The 22,056-nt window shown below is 36.6% G+C and overlaps 1 protein-coding gene across 9 annotated transcripts in view; it reads right to left on the bottom strand.

Annotated features, from left to right (window-relative positions):
- TMEM117 (transmembrane protein 117) overlaps positions 1–22,056 on the bottom strand; it is a 488,268-nt gene that overhangs the window by 164,594 nt on the left and 301,618 nt on the right. The gene's annotated exons all lie outside the window — the stretch shown is intronic.

Below are 22,056 nucleotides of genomic sequence, written 5' to 3'. Positions count from 1 at the left end.
GTTTAGATATTTATATAATTTGCACGTTATTGAGAATAAAATATGTACATATTTTAACGCCAGAATATATGCAGAGATAAAATTAAGAAGAATATACTTCTTTCAATTAAAAATTTCAGCAGTTCATTTGACTTCACATAACGAATGAGCACATTTAAGGTGGTTCAACATGTGAACGACTGAGTTTTTTTTAAACAACATCAATCAAGATTACCTTAGCTAAGAGGCCTCTTTAAGATACTATTAACCTCTTCATAGAAACAAAACATATATAATAAATTAAATACCAGTTATTGCTTGTCAAAATCAGAAACTCCAAAACCCAAATATTTCTGTGTCTAGATTTTTACCTATATCACTAGTCAAAATATTACCTCCCCTTCTCTCTGTTTTTTCTTCCAATGCTGTGTGAGATATGGGACTTGACCCAGTGTTGTGGAATATTTATTTTAATAGCGTAGCCTTCCCCCACCTCCACACCATTTGCAGTTCTACGTCTTCTTCCAAAAATATTCTACCTCTCTTTCTCACATGCCAGACACTGCCCAACTTCTAAGGTCCAGGCAAAGTCACATCACCATCACACATTGTGATGTCTTTTCTGTCCCCTCCAAATGTAGCTCCGGATCCAGCCTTCTTATGTGGCTCACTGCTTTCCACTTTCTATTTTACTTACTATGTATATTTGTTCTCTCTCCCTTAGGCTTTAAAAATCCTTGAAGGTGAAGATTGGCCCCTATATCCCTTTCAATGTCTAAGGTTCTTTTACATAAAAAAAAACTTCAAAATATTTGCTTAAAGAAGAAATGACAGAATGATTTTATATAAATGCTTGTTTTTAAAAATGCATAAACAAAATAAATTGCTTATTGACCCCATCTCATATTAATGGTTTCAGAAAATGTCCAAAGTATCATAAATAGGTAACCTATTACAAAAGCATTTTTAAAAGTCTGGTGGGATGGGGAATGAATTTCCTTCTTTCTTCTAATAAAGGAAAACATATTTGCATACGTGTACACACACTCACACATACGCTTTTTCCTTTTTCCAGAAAATCGACCTTCTCTTCAAGAGAAGAAAACATTGTTTCATTAATTGGATTTGAATTTAATAATGTTCAAATTCAAACAAAAAAGGCCAATTCAAAATTAAGAAAATTTATACATAATGAGATATACTGAATTGAGTAAGGAAGAATTTTCATCATCCATGAAAATATACTTCTCTCTTGCTCTTAAGGTGTTAATATTGCACTTATGTATAACTTCCAACAATGGCCTGACTTGGAATGGGTGAGATTTAATCATTTATGATGAAAGATTTTTATTCAGTGGGGAGTCTTTCTGGATCAATGACCCCTTCAATCGTACTGGACTTTCTGTGGAAGGCACATCAATTCTCAAGCAAGTCCATCTTGTTGTGTTACACAGCAGCCCAGAAACGGTCTCTGGAAACATGCCAGGGCTTCACATGCTCATTTAAAATGCAATCTGGGCAGAGGTTAAGGAGCCCAGTCTCCCGGAAATACTCACTCTTAATTCTTCTTTATATACTTTCTCAACATAATATCTTAGACTAGAACTCCCAAGTTTCTCTTGGTGGATGAGAACCAAAGGAAGTTCATTGCTCTTCGACGAGTAACACTGCAGATTTATACTAGCTCTAAGACAGGGCTTACAATAATTTTGTGTGATGTGGCACTGAATCTTCAAATTCAACAAATGCCATCAATGGTTTTAATACAGCCTCTGTTAATTTCTTGAAACTGTTAATTACATTGATAATTGAGTGCAACTAACATTAAAAATTCAAAAGGGGAAAACACTGATTTCACTGATTTTTAGAAAGAAATTTACTTATGATTTTCTCATCTATTTTCTTCTTCACAATCTAAAATTACAAGTGTTTATTTTCTCTAATGCCCATGCGTTGTAGCTTTGATCAAAGAAAATTCATGAGATTTGTCAGAATGAACAAAAGGAAGAGGATAAAATAAAATTTAAGGATGAATCAAGTGAGTTACACTGTTACTAAAAAGTGAATAAAGGCAAAAGTAGAAAAATTTAAATTCCATATATTCTTGGGCATAAAAAGAGTTTTATATCATACCTTCCCTTGAGGAAGGAATTGTTATTCTTCCAAACAACAATTTCATTCACTACTCCTCTGTAACTTTCTTGAATAGCAACTCTTTTGTCAAATTTTATTTTTACAAAACCTCAAGGTTAAGTAAATAAATACTTAAATAAATATTTCATGTTTTACCAGGTTCCTAAAAGATTTAATTAATTCTGTTCAGCAATATTTACCCTGTTCCAGAAAGAGTCTACATGGTAATAAATATTTCCAAGGAACAAAATGATTACTGGGTGGATTTTATTCAATTTTCAATGTTTTCTCCAGGGCACTTTCTGGGAAATACTTATTATATTTTCTAGAAGAAGGCAATCTGCTGCTGTATGACCAATTATTACAGCAGCATATTTTGTGAAAATGACATTCAAGGATAAAGGATTTTCTCAGGAAAATGGCAAGATGAGGCAAAAAAAATGCACTTTTTTTCTTTTTTCCTGATGCCCAGCAGCTGGTCTTTTTCACCCCCCGCTCCAACTCTTTAAGTCATATCATCAGATCGATGTCAGGTCACTTGCAGTTAAATTGGCAGGAGCAGAGACAGTCATTAAAGGGATGCATTCAATAAAGAAAAATCCAATTACCTTCTGCATTAGAGAAATCAAATTCATTTCTGGTGCTGGTCAAGGACAGTCTTTGTGGGAAAAGATGCAGGAAAGGCAGGACTAAAGACCATGCACAAAGGTTGCTGTGTAGCATAAATACAATACAAAATTTGTTGATGCTTCTCCCACAGGAAGATTATTAGAATTCAAAATCACAGGTCTTTCTTTCTAAGCTAGGAGAAATTTGTTTAACTCTTTGAGTGTCACAGTCCTTGCCTTTTCCTTTCCTCCCTAGGTCTTTGCACAAAACTCAGAACTTCATTACAGCCTTACCACATTATGCCTTGTCGGGTAGTCTTTCTCAGTAAAATATAAGCTATTCTAGGGCATGGGTATTGTACAATCAATTGTGCATTGAGATTTAAAAGTCAATAAGTGATTGCAAAAGCAGTTTACCTCTACAAGAATCTAAGTGGAAACTTTGCTCCCCCATAAGCTGCGCCAATGGGACGTGGGGGTAAAAATGGCAGCACAGAGACAGCAGTGACCACAGCAATATCTTACATGCGCTAGAAAACTTCATGGATTACAAAGCTCCCAGAGGTACTTTTCTTAACAGTTGTCAAAGCAACTATATAAAGTTAGTCATTATTTTCCACCAACGGAGAAAGAGAAATCAGTGAGGTGAAACAACACATCAAGGTCACACACCTAACAGACTGTTCTGTGCACCAGCTCTGCAGCCAGCCAGCCTGCCTGGACGACTTCCGAGTTTTGTCTCTTACTAGTTTTCAATTTGGGACAAAATAATTAACCTCTCTGTACCTCAGTTTCTTATTCATCATGTATGCACGCAAAATAGATATGAACAGGTGTTCTAAGAATTATTGGTGTTTTGTTGTCATCTAGAACTTCTACTTAATCATTCTGCTTCATCTGACTGTGTTAAATCATTGGATTTAGAGTCAAAGGGCTTGACAATCAGTCTCATCTCTTCCGTATAGACAAGACTATCATATATGGAACTATTGGAAAATGATAAAGATTTATATATATAATCATAATGTTAAAATATGTTACAGCCTAAAATTGCTGTGAAAAATCAAACCTATTACCAAAGGTTGCAATAATCTGAGGTTTCACAGAGGATGCGCGTAACATAACTGAGCACTGATTTGCATCCTGTATCATTCTCCAGCTTTGCCGGTTTTATATTCGTAGCCTGATTATAAAGTACTCACATACAGGTACTACATAATATATCTATGGTCTTATTTGATATAGTTTTATGTTAAGCATGTGATGTTAACGAAAAATATTGACTGAATAGAGAGAAAAGGTCACAATATAGTAACAATGACTATGTCTACATGGTGCCACTCTTGAGATTGCTGTTCCGTAGCAGAGCATCATTTTAGAGAAATAAACGCTATTCTGTTAATACACAAGCAGACACATTAAGGATATTGATGAGCAAACTCATACATATAATTTTGCATGTTATTTTGCAACTTCTTTCTATTTCACAACATATCTTGAACATCATCATATATCAGTACAGACATTGCTATTTAAATAATTTCCTCTTAAGCAAGGTTTCAAGTGTACAGAGCCAGAGTTAGTCTCTGGAAAATTCTTCTAAATCCTTCAGGCCACATATTCAAGAAGCTTGACAGAAGTTTTCTTAAATTTTAAGACGACCCTGAAATTTTTCATAAAATTGCAAATAAGTATTAAAGATGAAAGAAACCTTTCTGGACCATCATTAATAAAAAAATAAATTGTAATTTAAAATAAATAAATCTTTCTTTTTTTCCTTCTCTCACCATACATTTACTATGTGCATCCCACTGAAATATAAAATGTTTCTATATTGTTCTAATTATCTTTATAATTAAACTTCATTTAACGTATGTATTATTTAGATTTTTATTTACAAATGAGCATTGACCAAATTATTTAATATCTACTTCTCCCTTTGCCTTCTTACCCTCCATCACCTTATTATACTCATTTTGCCCATTAATTTTTTGACTCTTTGAATATAACATATCCCTATTTTATTCATCATCTTTAAATGGTATCGTCTTCCCTCATCTATAAAAGATGAGAAAATCAGAATACTATCTTTTTTTTTTTAAAGATTTTATTTATTTATTCGACAGAGATAGCCAGCGAGAGAGGGAACACAAGCAGGGGGAGTGGGAGAGGAAGAAGCAGGCTCATAGCGGAAGAGCCTGATGTGGGGCTCGATCCCATAACGCTGGGATCACGCCCTGAGCAGCAGGCAGACGCTTAACCGCTGTGCCACCCAGGCACCCCAGAATACTATACTTTCTAACACTATACATCATTTCTGCATTGTTAGGGTCTGGGAATGCTCCTCTATTCTGGTTTATAATCAGACACTAGACATTTCTTTTAACCCTGGTCCTACAATCAAACTCTTTTCCAGTACTGCTGGAGTTTTCCCACTACTTCCAATGCTTGCACTTTGTGCTACAACATATTCTTTGGGAAGGGTCATGAGAACAATGTAGGTTCCAACCAATTGTTTAATTTCTTACATTTGACTAATAATTAGGCTGAGTGTAAAATTACTGAATCACTATTTTTTTAACCTTAGAATTCAAGGCATGGCTTCCCTTTCTTAATACTTTTGAGTGATGCCATGGAGAAATCTGAAAAAAACTGAAAACGGGATTTTTTTTTTCCATCTTCACAGATGAATTGGTTTTCACTGCTTAGATGCCCAGTTTTCCCTTTTCTATCTTGAGTAAAATAATTTTGTTGTTTATTGATTGTTGTCTGTCACTTTTCCAGGCACAATTGGCCCTTTCAGTCTAAAGATTCAAGTCTTTCTTTACTCTGTTAAGTCTTTTAAGAATCCTTAACTATTATTTTTCTTTTCCATTATGTTAGTTCTATTCTTTAGAGAAACAAATCTGCAGATACTGGTTTTCTCTGTCTTCCCTTTCTAATTTTTAATTTCACTCACTCAGTCATGTCCCCTACTATGATTTTGGGTACGTCGATTAATGTTTGGGGAAAGTCCAATTTGACCTTTATTTCTCTAATTTTCTTTCTTCTGCATTTCTTTCCTGAGCCTACCATCTCATTTCATATTCTGTTGTCTCACAGCATCTTTTCTGAATTTTTGTCTCATTGCTTTGAAAACTTATAAAGACAATGACTTCATTACTTTTTTTAATTCATTGGGGTTTTTTAAATCATAATTTTTCTCTGGTTCATAGTATCATTTTTCTGGTCAGAGGTTCTTCACCTGCTACTGGACTTGTTATTTTCTTTCTCTATTATTCTTAGGTACAAAATTCTCACGCTGTTTCCTTTGGAATTGATTGCCGTGTGAATGATGTGAGTTTTTTCTGGACTAGCGCTCTGCTAGAGGTTCATGTTGCAGACAGGGGCAGGGCCCATTCTCAATCATCACTCCTCATCCCTACTGCTCCAGGCCTCTGGAGTGTGCCACTTGCCTTGGAGAACTGTCCTTTGCCAACTTCGCCTGAGATCAGTAGTCACCGTATCTCCTCTGAGCATTGTCTTGAAAATTAGTTGACAGTCACTACATTTGGCAATCCTTAATCACAGATTGTGCTTCAGAGTTAAAAATATGATTTACTCTTATTTAAGATAAAGTTAGTATCTCTGATTCTTGTACTCCATGTTCTTTTGGTTGGTTGCCAAAATCTTCCTACTTTAAAATGAAAATTCTATATTGCTATCTGAAGTGGTTATTAAGTGGCTTATTTATGTGGCACACATTTTTGGCAATTTTGAGGCCATATCATCAAAAATAATTACTACATCTGTGATATTGTCTCTTTTTTAAAAATAGTACCTATCAGATGACCTAAATCACATTCAAAATCAGTTTGTAATTAACCTTGTTTTAGATTGTCTTTCCTAAATACAACTTTGTCAAAAATAAAATCATTAAATATAATATGAAATTTGCAGGAATTTGAACATAAGGCAGTTTCAAATTTTCTGAGAAAGGATTTGAAGAAAAGCTTTGCTTTATATTTAGCATATGTCATAATATAAATTTTAATTAGGTTATCTGGCTACCCAACCCATATATATTATATAAGTGAGATGTGAAAGGTATTTAGCCAATGGAATGCTAAGTATTCTATAACGGTATTTGGTAGGTAGAATTTTCATCTCTTAAAGATAATATGCATTTTCCATTTTGATGATGTCTCCTGTCTCATGAAAATCACAGCAAAATATGCCATCAGCAACAGAAGATTTTCATACATTTCTATAACTACTTTTTAAACACTTGGATAAAGGTCCTTGTATAATTTGTTATCATGACCAAGATATTTTTGCTTGTTTTTTAGTTCCTTGTCCACTTAAGAAAGTTAACTGAGGGGCACCTGGGTGGCTCAGTTGGTTAAGCACCTGCCTTGGGCTCATCCAGCCCCATGTCAGGCTCCCTGCTCACTGGGGAGACTGCTTCTCCCTCTGCTGTTCCCCCCGCTTGTGCCCTCTCTCTCTTGCTCTCTTAAGACTATTAGTGACACATTGCCCCTCGTTGAAGTATTCTTTCACTGACTTTGTTGATGCCACTTTTAGTTGAATTTCATTGAGACATATATAGGTACATGCCAGAAAAATTATTTAGATAGAATTATTAGCCAGGACTTGGCACTTACTAAGTATGAATAGGCAATTAACACCAAGTTTTCAATACCAAGCAAACCCATATTATGGCAAGTGCTTTGAAATTCCCAAGCGGGGTTCATTCGGGGACAAGGTAGAAAATTACAAAGTTCTTTTAATTTGTAAAAGCAGACTTTATGTTTGAAGACTTTTGCTTTTCCCCAAAATTATGGTTCAGAATATCTTCATTTACCAATAGCCAAAGCCAACATCAAAATGAGTGCACCGTTACATACTTAGCCCAAGAGGAGAGACTGCTTATCATTATGAAGAACATGAGCTCTGGCAGAGAGCTATGAGCCACGGGTCACACCGCTGACACAAGAAAATGTCAGCACTTAAACTGGGGAGGAGGAGAGGATGGTGAGCAGGGCTCCAGTGTTTCTTTCAATTATTCATTTTACCTCTCTCTTCTAAGCAGATTAATAAAAAGTTCTTGTCCACGCTGCAGCTCTATATCCCAAATTCCTCCCAACATTATCATAACTGTAGTAAATCTGCCTTCATTCTTTTTTGCTTTTAGGATGTTTTAATTTTTTTTCCTTTTTAAATTTTTTTCTTCTTAAATGAAGTATAGTTGACATAATAATATAATATTATATTAGTTCCAGGTGTACAACATAGTGATTTGACAAGCATATCATTACAAAATGCTCTCAACAAAAAGTGTAGTTACCATGTGTCCACACAAGGTTATTACAATATTGACTACATTCCCTAGGCTGCACTTTTCATTCCCATAACCTTTTTATAACTAGAAGTTTGTACTTATTAATATCTTTACTTATTTTGCCTATCACCCACCTCTCTCCCCTCGGGCAACCGCTAGTTTGTTCTCTATTTATGAGGTTCCTTTTTTTTTTTTTTTTAATTTTTAACTGCTGACAACTTTTAAGCCTCACTGCCCCCTCTCCCCCTTCTGCCCCACACCTGAGAAAGCCGGTAAGAAAATCCTGGTGCTCCTTCCTTTGCACCAAGCGGGAAGTTCAAACCCTGTGCAGGAACCCTCACCCTGGCCCCACCCCATATCCACCATAAAAACCCCAAGACAGTCTCTTTACCTGCCTCTTTCAAGCATTTCTGGATCTCTTTGAGAGCCACCATGCTCTTCCTAGAACCTTCCCTATGTGAGGAATAAACCTTTTCATACCTTCTTGGTGCAAATGGGACATGTTCATTCTCAATATCTAAACAAATTTGGGATGGAAGATCCATCCTACTTTTTAGGAATATTCACACACCGTAACAAACCCAACATATGGTCATAAGCGAAGCTTCTTGTGATTTTTTTACGCATATCTTTTTTGGGATCTTACCTTTTTCTTATGGAATCTTGGCATCTTCTAATGCAAATATGTTCTATTGCCAAACAGCAGGGGAAAAGGCCTGCTGGAATTGAGGAATTGAGAGATTCTCAAGGAAACTTCACTGTATTCCTGAAATTCTAGCTCCATGCTATGAAAAAAGGCTGATATTGTATAAATTCTACATATAGAACAGGGAGAAAGTAAAAGATCCCAATTTTAGCAAACTATACCCTGGACATAAAGTGAGATCCTATAAAATGCAAGATCTCGCTGAATTAGCCCTGCTAATTCACTCACTCCCAGAATATAAGCTGCATGATGGCAGGCATCTTGTCCATCTTGTTCAATCATTTAGCGTTATGTCTAATGTACTGCAAGCTCTCGGTAAACATTTACTGAATGGGTGGATGAATAAAAGAGTAAATGGATGAATGAATGAACAAAAGGGAATTAAGAGGAGCATACAGAACAGACCAGTGGGGAAGGCTAGGATAAATAGCACACCCCAAGGAGCTCTTTCCTCATTCTGCACTGAAAGCCTCTCTAGCAATTAGTGGTGATGATGATGCTAACAGATACGGTGGTGGGTGGTGGTGACAGGATGAGGAGGAGGTGGGGGAGGAGTACATGAATGGTAGAGTATTTCTGTTCCTCCCAACCCCATCCCTTTCATTGTCTGGAAAGGTAGCAAGACACAGGACTTGTGTAGTTAAGATTCTAAAATGAGGCAGAGAAGGTCTTTGCCAACTCCTGGATGAATAAAGAAGTCAAATATGATTTCACACAAGAGGGCTATTAAGCCTAAGATGCACACTTACTCACATTATCTATGTGTACAATATATTTGCTCTATTGCAAATGTATTTAAAGATGAACCAAATAAGGACACATATGAATCACATATTTTAAAGACTGGAAAGTAGTACACTTCCATATGCCTTATTTTTGGTGTTGAACAACTCTGGAGGAGGATGGTGTATGGCAGCCTCAGGAGTTGGACAGTGCCCAGCCTGTGAACCCTTATGTGTCGGTACCTTCGCATCCGCTGGAGCATAGCATTATTTTCTTATCCTCCGTCTTAGGTCAGTCAATGTAAAAACAAATCTAAATTGCATTCCTTTCACACTAGGGAGATACTATACTGCAGAGGACAATGCATGTAGTTTGTTCCCTTTTGCTGACCCCCAACCCCCAACACACACACTATACCACATACACAGGCATGCATATACAATCAGTCTTACACAACAGCACTTTCCGCTGAGACAAAGAGAGACCCAAGGTCCAACCAGAAAGGATTATGCATACTCAGTGAGGAACATTAGCTGAGTATACAATTAAGTACATGGAAACCATGGAGGAACGTTTTCTAAATTACCTAGATATGCCTTGAATGAATTGCTACAAGAAGTATCTGAAAATCACTGGCAAATATCTACTGGTGAACATTAAACCTGGAATGTATTCTACAGCTTTTTAGAAGCACAACCAGGGTTTCATAAAGCATGAATATTAATGCACCTGCTTATTATCTCCAATGATAGCCTGCACTGCCTTTGTGATGTATTGCACCTTATTGCTGGATCCCTACTGATTTACAATGAGTCATGGACTGTTTTATTATTAAGTAAGGAAATTGGGCATGTCTCAGTATATAGAAGCATTTAGAAAAAGATACCTGAATCACCTGAATACAGAAATATACACAATCAAAAAGTACCTTCCCAGGCAAGGTCTGCAGAGCTTCAAATAGTGTGTTAACAAATGCAAAATAACTACGACATACCCCAGGACAATTTGCTTTCCACCACATTGAATTATAATTTAGAATAAATAGAAAGAATGGGATTACTGATTTTGCTGAGCAAAAGCCAGCAGAAAAATATTTACACCACCTTCTGACATACTATTCTTTATGGGTGGCCAAATTACCAAATGACAGTAGCCCAGTATTATACTGCTGAGCATTTATTTTTGGCTTGTGGCTTGAAAGAATGAGTAGTTTTCAGCATGCATACCTTCTTTGTCTTGTTAACATAAATGATTGGTACTAGAGAAATTAATTATAAAAATGTACCATAAAATGAAGGCTTTGTGACAGTATATAAGAATGGAGAACCAATAGAGAGATATATAAAGGATGTTTTTAGAAATGTGATTAAAAGAACCATTATCCACCAAAGAGCCCTTCGCACACAGAAAGAACAAACATCTCCTCAAAAGGAAACTCAATATCATTTTAAGGATTCCAGCATTCCAGTTTTCTGAATGAAATGCCTACTAATGATAGTCAATAGAGTTGGCTTAGTCTCCCAGACTCAGCATCACTATGTAGCCCACCATACTGCTTATATAATACCATTTCCCAAAATGTTTCAGACAACTCTACAAGGTAACAAAAACAAAGCTATATAGGCCAGTGGAACGAAAAGAAGATCAACTGGGTTGCCATTCCTACTATTAGTAAGTCTAAGAAAAGGCTGATAGTAATCTATCTGACATAAACTCCTGTGTTCCGTTTTCAGAATTTGAGAGCTATAAAGTAAGGCAACCACCAAGTAACATGGCTTTTAAGTTTAAGCGAGTGTTACTCTATGTTCTACTGTTGCCTGAAGACATACAATTACAATGTTATGCACTGAATATTTGGATGACATAATAACAAGCTTAGAAATTTGAAAGCAATAACCTGAATATGTATCTTTGCAATAAGAAATCCTACTTACCAGCATTCAGGGTCTAAAAATAAAACTTCATATTTCCATTTCAAATACAAGTAAAATTCATTTTAGGGCATGTATGTGCCTTAAAATTAAACCTAGTGCATTTTAATCAAACTTTTCTGTTGTTTGTTAATATGTCAGATGTAGCTACATATTCATTAAAATTATTTAAGATGTTATATAGATCAAAGGGCACATAATGTATATGTAAGGAGTAAAGAAGAAAAATAAATTGTAGAGCATGTTCCCACTACCTACCTTGGAAAAAAAGTAGAACAAAGCAAAGGCTTTCAAGCCCTCTGTTACTTGTCTGCACTCAATTTACCCCATCTATCCCTACCAGCAGGGATACCCTTGTTTTTCTTTCCCTTCTTTTTCTTTCTGGTTACATCTGGATGTAACCATAAGTACAATAAAATGTTGATTAGTTATATATATATATATATATATATATATATATAGTATATTTATAGTTAAACATAATAATACAGTATGCCTTTTGCTCATTATTTTTCTGAGCTTTGCCTAGAGTGAAACATATAGTCATATCTTTGATCTCCATCACATTTCTATTGATAATTTCTTTTTCATTTTTCTTATGATTTATCTGTAACTTTCACCTTTAATCTTGGTTAATCTTATAAAGTTTTGTCAATTTTATTGGGCTTTCCAAATTTTTAAAATATTTTAATCCTCTCTATAGCAATTTCTGCTATCTTTACTTTCTTCTTTCTATACTCTGATGGATTTTCCTGGGAGTTTTTTCCCCCTAAGTTCTTAATGCTGAATGCTTACCTCATTCATTTTCAGTACTTCTTCTTTTTTAACATTAACACCATGGTGGTGGATTTATCAAATATCAAATTCTGTCAATTTATCCTTTATAAATTTTGAAGGTTTATTACAGGGTACATGTAAGTTCAAATTGTTATACACCTTCCTGGTTAACTGATTTTTTTCATCATAATGTATTAACTCTCTTTAATCCTAAAAATGTTTCGCCCCATCCAAATCCATTTTGCTTCACAACAATGTAACTAGATCAATTTTGTTTTGGATACTGTTTCCCTAGTGTATGTTTCCCATTCTTTTACTTTTAAAATTTCTCTTTCTTTATATTTTGGGCATGACTCCTGAAAACAGCATGTGATAAGCAGAATTCAAAGAATAATCCCCAAAGGTCCTTGCCCTTGTGTAATTGTATCCCTTTTAGATCTGGGTGGAACCTGTGACTACCATGAGCGACACTCCCATGATTATGTTATATGGCAAAAAGAATATTATTTTTTTAAAGATTTTATTTATTTATTCATGAGAGACAGAGAGAGAGAGAGGGAGGCAGAGGGAGAACAGGCTCCCCACAGAGCAGAGAGCCTGCTCAATTGAAAGCAATGTTCCATTTACTAAATACTAAGAACTAACTCTGTGGCCTTGCATTAGCCTCTGTTCATTGACTTGCCTCACATTGTTCACCTTTTATTTGGGATGGTAAGTCCTGGTTCCTCACAAGATTGTTGTGGGCCTTTTGAGGGTTAATTTTATGTGTCAACTTCGCTGGGCTAAGGGATGTCCAGACAGCTGGGTATTATGTATAAGTCTGTACAGTGTTTATCCTATGATCCAGCAATTGCACTACTGGGTATTTACCCCAAAGATACAGACGTAGTGAAGAGAAGGGCCATATGCACCCCAATGTTCATAGCAGCATTGTCCACAATAGCTAAATTGTGGAAGGAGCCGAGATGCCCTTCAACAGATGACTGGATTAAGAAGATGTGGTTCACATATACAATGGAATATTACTCAGCCATCAGAACGATTACACAACATTTGCACCAACATGGACATGACTGGAGGAAATTTTGCTAAGTGAAATAAGCAGAGAAAGACAATTATCATATGGTTTCACTCATTTATGGAACATAGAAAATAGGAAGAGCGGTAGGATAAGGAAGGGAAGAATGAAGGGGGGGGTAATCAGAAGGGGGAATGAACCATGAGAGACTGTGGACTCTGAGAAACAAACTGAGGGCTTCGGAGGGGAGGGAGGTGGGGGATTGGGATAGGCCAGTGATGGGTATTAAGGAGGGCACATATTGCATGGTGCACTGGGTGTTATATACAAATAATGAATCATGGAACATTGCATCAAAAACTGGGGATGTACTGTATGGTCACTAATATAACAAAACAAAAATTATTAAAAAAACAAAACAAACAAAAAAAAACCCAAAAACAACAAAAAAAGAAGAGATTACATTAGAATTGGTAGACTGAATTAAGAAAATTATCCTTGGATTGCTGGGCATCATGCAATCTGTTGGAGGCCCCGAATAGAATAAAAAGGCAGAGAAAGGGCAGATTTGCTTTTTTTTTTTTTTGCTTGATATGGAATCTCTTCTCCTTGGACACTGATGCTTCTAGTTCTCAGGTATTTGGACATTGACCACCCCCACTCCATTCTCAGGCTTTTGGACTTGACACCCTCTCTAGTTCTTGGGCCTTCAGATATGGACTGAATTACACCACCAGCTTTCCTGGCTCTCTGGCTTTTTCAGCTTCTTATAATAGTGCAAGCCAATTCCCATTAATAAATCTCTTATCTATCTATATATATCTGTACAACCTATTGGTTCTGTTTCTCTGATGTATCCTAACACAGACCTGGGGGAGGTACTATTTTAAATGATCCAATATGTAAGGCTATTAATTTATAAGATGAGCATATCAAGATCCTGCCCTCCAGGAGCATAGAAACAGGCAGTAGAATGTACGCAAACCAATTTGATGCAGAGCAGAACAAAAATGCCAACTGAAACCATTACTACAAGTCTACCATCTCTTATCCAAAATTGACTGGGGCCAGATGTAGGATTTAGAATTCTTCAGATTCTGGATGGGGAATAAAATAGTACAAACACAGTTTATCAGGTAACACCTCCATAATAAAACATATTCACGCTTCTGTAACAAATACATCACTCGTCACACTTGTCATGATAAATAAAGAGCACAAGGAACCTCATGTCAGTTCAGATAGGGCTTTGCCAAAAACTGAATAAGAGCAGGGCAGATTTTGCCACAAAGTGGGTTATAAAATCTTCTGGTGTTTTTTTTTTTTTGTTTTTGTTTTTTTGTCTTTCAAAACTTTTGAGATTTTAGAATTGTAGCTAAAGAGTTGCAAATCTCAGGAGTGTTTAATTGAAACAATTACTTGTCATCTGTTTCCTACTCCATATATTCCTTTCTTTAGTAATTAGGAGCTAGCAACAGGCATCAGAACCACCCGAGTAACATTCCTCTCACACAGCTGCTGAGCCTCGCCACAGGGCGCTGGGATCCCGTTTGTCTGAAGGAGAGCCCACGACTTGGTATTTTCTCCAAGTCCTACAAATGATTTACTACACACCCTTCACTGAGAAGCATGATTTGAAGAGCCAATATTTTTGCTTGATATTCATGTGGCTTAATATCATAAGAAAATCAATGAGAACATTTCATGTAAAATTAACCACTCCCCAAATCCAAAGCTGCTTTTTCCAAAATCTTGGGAGTTTTCAATGCTACACTCTTAGTGCATTAGGTCATCGTAAAGGTGGAGAGCCTATCTTATTAAATTTTTTATTTTGTTGGCTATTTTTGTTATTATTACTTTCCCTAGATGGACACTTCTACAATTTACACTGTGTGCACAGCTGATGTGGACCACTCCTCAGTCTACAGCTGGTCCTGTTTATCATCTCTCATTTAATTGAGGGATTTAATCAGCTTTTGGAATAGGCCTGTGAACCTTCTGTCAAAAAATCATGCTTGGTTGCTATTCTCTTAAAAACAGGCAACTCCAGAATTTCACACATTTGGAGCCAACTCATCTAGCACATAGTTTCCAAGAATTCAGAAGGAATAATTTAAATTCTGGATTTTTTATTTATAAAATAAATCTAATTTTTCTAAAATCACTTCCATATTCCCTTATAGTGATGCAATTTTGACAGCACTTCTAAGTTCTTTCCTTAAGTGTTGAAGAATAGCAGTATATCACTGCTTCTCTTTTCCTATTTAAGGTTTCTGAATTTTTTTTTTCCTTTCCCTTTGCACAAAAGACATTTAAGCATTACAACTTACTGAGAATTTTGTTGGTCTGGAAGAACAGCAAGGCAATGTTTTTTTGGTTTTTGGTTTTTTTTTTTTTTTCCTTTCAGTTATCCCAGGCCATCACATCCTTTTGCACATTACAAACAGGTTAATAAAATTCATGCTCATGATAACATGATCCTGAGATAAATACTTTTATTTCCCAGAGTATACATTATACAGAAGCAAATATAACATTCTCTTAGCATCTCTAGCTTACCAAAGCCATTCTCACAAATCTTTTTTTTCATGGTGATAACTAATCCTTTCATACTGTACAGAGATATACCATTTTCTGCGATAAGATTAGATTGAAAGAAAGATTCCTAGCAAACAGATATTTGAAATAAATACTAAGAATAAAGTAAGTCCTTTCCTAATTATGGCAATGAAGTGGACATGGGAGTCGTTCACTCATATTGTCAATAAACGTCTATTAAGAATGACCGATATGCTAAAGCATGAGTCTAGATTCTTGGGCTACATCAATGAAAACAAATAAAAATTATGGTATCTACATGCTAGTGAAGAAGCAAAATCTAAATAGTAAAAGTAATAAATAAGTTACATAGTATAAGATAATAAATGACATGGAAAAAAGAGAAAAATGAGCATGGCAAGACAGATGGGACTGCCAGGGGGAGGTAGTAGCAAAACACAGGGATGGCTGCAGTTGTACCTGGGGTGCTAACAATAGGCTTCATTGAGAAGGTGACATTTCAGCAAAATGGACAGCAGGCGAGAGATGCTATGGACAGAACAGAGCATAGCAGGAGGAAGGAGGCTTGTCACTAAAGTCTACTGGTCCCCTCTATTTACTGACCTCTGAAGACAAGAGTCAAGAAGTAATTGGCCAAGCCTGAAGAGGAGTTCCTGGGCCCTCTGGCGCTCAGGAAGGGCACAGTTAGAGCTGAGTTGCTCTAGAAACCACTGTCATCTGCCAATACTCTCAGATTCTCTTTACCGAGTTAAGGGGCCTTTGAATCTGTTAAGCAGTAAGATCTAGTAAGACTGAAATGGTACGAAAAACAATAAGGAAAAATGAATCGGGATTACCAGCAAAGGGTAAGCAGAAAAGCAAAGCCAAAATCATTTACTGGATGTTCAAATGGAAGATGATCAAAGTCCCTGAGAGAGGAAATAGAACTGCAGGCCTATAAGAGAAACCCATCAGGACTAAGTAAAATCCGACAGGGAGGTGTAAGTAGCTCCCATTGGTCAGGTAATTTAACGTAAACCTTAAAGCCTGGCTAGATGCCTTCCTTCCTCATAAAGTTTCCCGAATTATTTTACTGGATTTTGTAGCTTCCTTTTGAATATGACTTGGAGGAGACTCTATGTACATCTTCTCCCCCAGATACCAGGCTGGATTCTTTCACTTCATCTCTTAAGCCATTCTCAGATCCACCTAAAAAAAGGATTTAATTTCATCAGTTGCCTCTTGAAATAGAAAGTTAGCTATATTGATTCTTCCCTAGACCTTGTGGATAGACAGATCAATGCTAAGTAAATCACTGGTTAGAGCTCCATATGAGCCAGTTAGGATCTTACAGAGGGTATCTCTACTCAATACTTGTATAGTATACCCCCTACATGAAGCAGCCATCTCAGAAAACAAATACCAGTCGTCAAATAGGGTTATTTAAAGGCAGCACATGATTGATCCTCAAATATTAGTACACAGTACTTTGCTTGAGAAGATGGCCACTTCTCTGCCTGATTCCGTTCTATTTACGACTCAGGACCCAGCACAAATACAACATGTCCACTCTGCCTGTTAGACCACGAGTTCCTCCAGGTTATAGCTCCCACTGTATTCAACCTGAATTCTACCTCCCAGACACTTTCTTTGGCCGATAGTATTAATTCAAAAAAACATTACATTTAAATGCCAAGCATTAAAAATATATTGCCATTGCCCTCCAGAGACTTTCAAATATTTTATAAATGACTGAATGAACAAATGAATATTAAGTTAACAGCATTTGTTATAAAGGTCATAATATAAAAACTACGCAGTCAAAATTAGTCTTATAGAATATAACATAAAATAGTATACTTTAAAAAAAATAAGAAACTAAGGACTCTGCTTTGACCAACATATATCAGAGGTACAGAAGAAAATATTAAAGATCGTGATGACTTGGGGTTTTTCCCTATTTACCTCTGTCCATCTGGAATAGACTGATATAGGGGAAATAAAGACACAAATATGAAAGTCTGGATACAACGAAAAAGCACATATACTTTAAGAGTTCTAAGAAGCCTCCCTCGTGAGAGTCCATCTGTGCAAGAAACTAATATGTACTAGAAAATTTGACTGCCTTGAGAATTAAATGAGGATATCTAAATATAAAATCACTGCTGGTTTAGTATAAGATTTTTTTATACGCCCTCCCAGATTCTCTCACTGTTCAAATCACTCCTGAGGAGTAAGCTAGGCATGCTTAAAAACAGGGTGACTCCTTCAGTTTACCAGAGAACAACTACCAACTACACTCTTCATGAATTGAAATTTTAATGTGCTTCCAAAACACTGAGTGCATATGCACAGAGTATGGTGCTTTGGGAGATTAGAGATGAAACGAATTTTGCTTTTCTAGTGCCCTTATTATCTAACTTTTAAACAAATTTATGACTTTCATTCCTTTTGGTTTTCTTCCACAAAATCATTATAAAGCGAAGAATGCTAAGGTAGCCCTTCTAGAAAGTGAGACTTCTTAGACATACAATGTGGCTACTTGAAATTATGTTAAACTGAGCAGAGTTCTGAATACTACTGGATTTTTTTAAACATATGTTCCTTACTAAAATAGATTATTAGGATAGTAAATCATTCTCATTTTTACCTACCCCATTCCATAGGAAAACGACACAACATATGGGGATGTTTGGCGGTGAGCAATTCACACATGCATGCCTCCCTCTCTGTGTCTTTCAACGTGCATCTATCTCACAGCTCAAGAGAGAATTCACAAAGTTGGCTATCAATTAAACAAACAAGTTGGAGAGTGAAGAGTGAAGGATACCATTTTCTCTAGACTAACCTTTCTTGGCTTGCCAACCCTACATCTCTGGAGGATAAAATGCTCTGATTATTTTCACCAAGACATAAGGTTCAGTGGGAAGGCAAGTTGACAGGGGTTCCTTGACTCGTCTGTCAGGACTGGTATGGGAAGGGCTAGGGCTTCCCAAGATATCTATAAAAGCAGATGTCAAAATTCTAACCACGCCTCATTATCATGACTCCCAAAGGCCCTTTTCAGAAAAGTGGAGGTTCTGGCAGAGATTCTAGTCAAATCATCTGCTGATCATTCTGCATTCCGCCTGCTGAAATGCCCTTAGGATTTCCTATTGGATATGTAGCACTTCTTGTCTCTAACTACTGCAGAACATTCTAGTGAGCTGTTTTAAAAGTGCTGCTTTGTCTTAGAACAAGTGGTAGGTGGCATGTGAGAAAATTCAATAATAATAACATTGTCAGAAAGTAGGAGCTCATGTGCATATATTAGGTAGGTCTGGAAACGAACATGAGATCTAATGAACCTCTTTATCCAAACATTAGCCAGATTCTTTTCTGCTGTGCATCATGTTAAACAAAAGTGGGCAAACCATTAAACAAATGACTCCAAATTCATGAATTCATAGAACACTAACCTTTCACATGATTCAGGAAAGAGAGTGCAAAGAAGTCAGTGTGCTACTTATAGCACATGATGAAATTCAAAATAAAATCCAGTGTAATGTTTGTGTCATGTTAAGTAGAAATAATTTTACCAACTAGTAATATAAGCCTAAGTTATATGTATATAATATGAATTCACAACTATAAATATAAGTTCATGAAAAAAATTTTTCTTTAAAACAATATTGATTGCTTTTTCTTTCCTCAGTTTTTGAATTGTTGATAATTTACTTTTCTCTTGTGGTTTTCTGAATTAGCTCTTCCCAGAGGGGTAAGCAAAAGCACGTGGTAAAAGCCTGAAAAATAGTTCATTAGGATCCAACTTAAAATTGGAAATTTTAAATCACTGTACCGTTTCTATAAATTGGCAAAAAGGAAACAGTTATCCAATTTCTGTGATTAAACATTTTGGTCTGGCTAATGACCTTAGCCTGAGAACCCCCATTGTTTCGATGATTGTGTCTGCAATCTGTGTTGCATGACAATACGTGCCAGGCACTGTAACAGTCACTGAAGATGCAAAACCAGACAAGATATGAACCCTTATCAAAAGACTTAGTTAAGGCTTTTGAAGAGAAACACAGACAAGTAAATCAATGATGAACAGTGTATGAACCCAATGCCAGAGGTACGGTTATGGCACAGAGCAAGAAGCATGTACATCACACTGAACCAAATCAAGAAAAGCATCCTGAAGGAGGTGGCACAGTCATTTTGAAGGATAAGTAGGGACTACCTAGAGGAACGGGAAGAAGAGCATTTTGGACAGACAGGAGAGTATAGGCAAAGGTATGAGTCCTTGGCATAGGACTTATGCTTAAATACGATTGGAACTGTATTGGTTTTCTATCGTTGCTATAAAAAAATTAACACAAATGTAATGGCTTGAAACAATACCCAGTGACTAGCTCACAGTTGTTTAATCAGAAAATGAAGCACAGTCTGGCTCTGCTGGTTTTCTGTTCCGGGATTCACAAAGTCAAAAGCAAGGTATCTGCTCCGCAGAGCTCTATTCCCTCCTTGAGGTTATAGGGAAGAATCTGTTTCCAAGCTCCATCTGGTCATTGACAGAGCCCAGTTCCCTGGAGTTGCAGGACTGAAGTCCCTGTTTCCATGTAGGGCATAATCTGGGGCTTATTCTCAGCTTCTAGAGGCTACCTCCTTTCCTTGACCCTCTTCCTCCATCTTCAAAGCAAGCAAGTGATAGGTCATGTCCTTCTCAAGCTTTAAATTTCTCTGAGCTCCCCTTCTGCCTCGTCTCTCCAACTACACCTTCCTGAATGACTCTTCTGCCTTTTTTATGTTGCTTTTAGAGATTCATGTGATTATATTGGGGCCACCCATATAACTCAACATCAACTTCCTATTTTAAGGTTCTTTAAGGGGAAAGTTCTCTCAAGCAGTACCTCCATTAGTGTTTGAGTAACCAGAGGGCAGGAACTGTGACAGGGGGGCACTTTTAGAATTCCATCCATCACAGGGATGCATGTTTTAGGTCTTGGGCTTAGGAGGATTTTGCTGAGTGTGAAGGAAGTAGCCAGGTAGTGAATACATTGAGAAGGAGGGGATTCTGTCAAATGAGGCTCACTTCCTATATACCAACACCAAGTCCAAACATATGGGCGCCCCCCACCATCTTCCTTCTCCCTCCTCTGAGCACACTACAAAATTACATGTTAATTCTTTGTGACTTTTTTCCTTATCTGGCCTGCCTTTGATCCTATTTTTAACCCTTAGTAGAGTTTACAGCACAGCACTCCCCATTCAGCTAATGTTTACATCAAAACAATTATAGAGACAATGTTTGGGGCAGCAGGCACCAGGCAAAAACATGTTAAGCATGCCTTTAGCATAACTCAGTGCTTTATAATTAATCATGCTCAGTTTCACATCACCTAATATAAGTACCCCCAATGAACAATTATGCAAAGTAAATAAGTATGCAAAACTGAAAGATAGTTAACTCACTGAGACTGCACCCTAGTGTACTGGGGCACATGCAACAACAATCATATGGACACGCATTCAATAATAGGAATGTCTGAATGAACAAAGATATATGTATATACTTACCGAATAATGTAATGTAGCCATTACTAATAACAATTAATGGGAAAAATATTAGAAATGCACCAAAATGTGAACTATTATTATCTCTAGCTGAGGATTATTGGCAGTGATTTGCTTTTTTCTTTGTACATTTTTGAGTATTCTAAATCCTACATGAATATATATATGTAAAAACATAAGAAAACAGTTGATGGTTATAAATGGTTATGATGATGCCTGTGGAAGAATTTTAATATCCTAAAATGTGGAAAAGAATTAAAGGTATATACTAAGATAGGGAAGGCAACTAATAGATATAGAAAGTTATTTTATTTGTTTAAAAATTTACTTATCTGAGAGAGAGAGAGTGAGCAGGGGGAGGGGCAGAGGGAGAAGGAGAGAATCTCAAACAGATTCCTGGCTGAGCATGGAGCCCAATGAGGGGCTCCATCCCATGACCCATGAGATCATGAACTAAGCTGAAACCAAGAGTTGGATGCTCAACTGACTGAGCCACCCAGGCGCCCCTAGGAAGTTATTTTAAATTAACAATTTGGATTAAAAGGATTTGGGGGGTTTGCTCAACTATACATCAAATGAAGTTCTCTCTGTGCATAAGATTGAGGTGCCACTGGCCAAATTGTCATCCTTTTGCCTATCACTACAACCAGGCTATGAGAGACCTTCAGCCAGTTGCTGAAATTCAGGACAACTCCAAGTCTGTCAGGGAGTATATGCCTGAATTACCTATCAGGCTCTTTTCTGGGTTTTTATTATAATTTTATGAT

Source organism: Ursus americanus, chromosome 25 (assembly GCF_024610735.1).
Source record: "Ursus americanus isolate L20-20 chromosome 25, mUrsAme1.1.p, whole genome shotgun sequence".
In the NCBI taxonomy this organism is placed as follows: domain Eukaryota; kingdom Metazoa; phylum Chordata; class Mammalia; order Carnivora; family Ursidae; genus Ursus; species Ursus americanus.
Note: the sequence above shows the minus strand (reverse complement) of the source record. Positions and strands in the feature narration are given on the sequence as shown.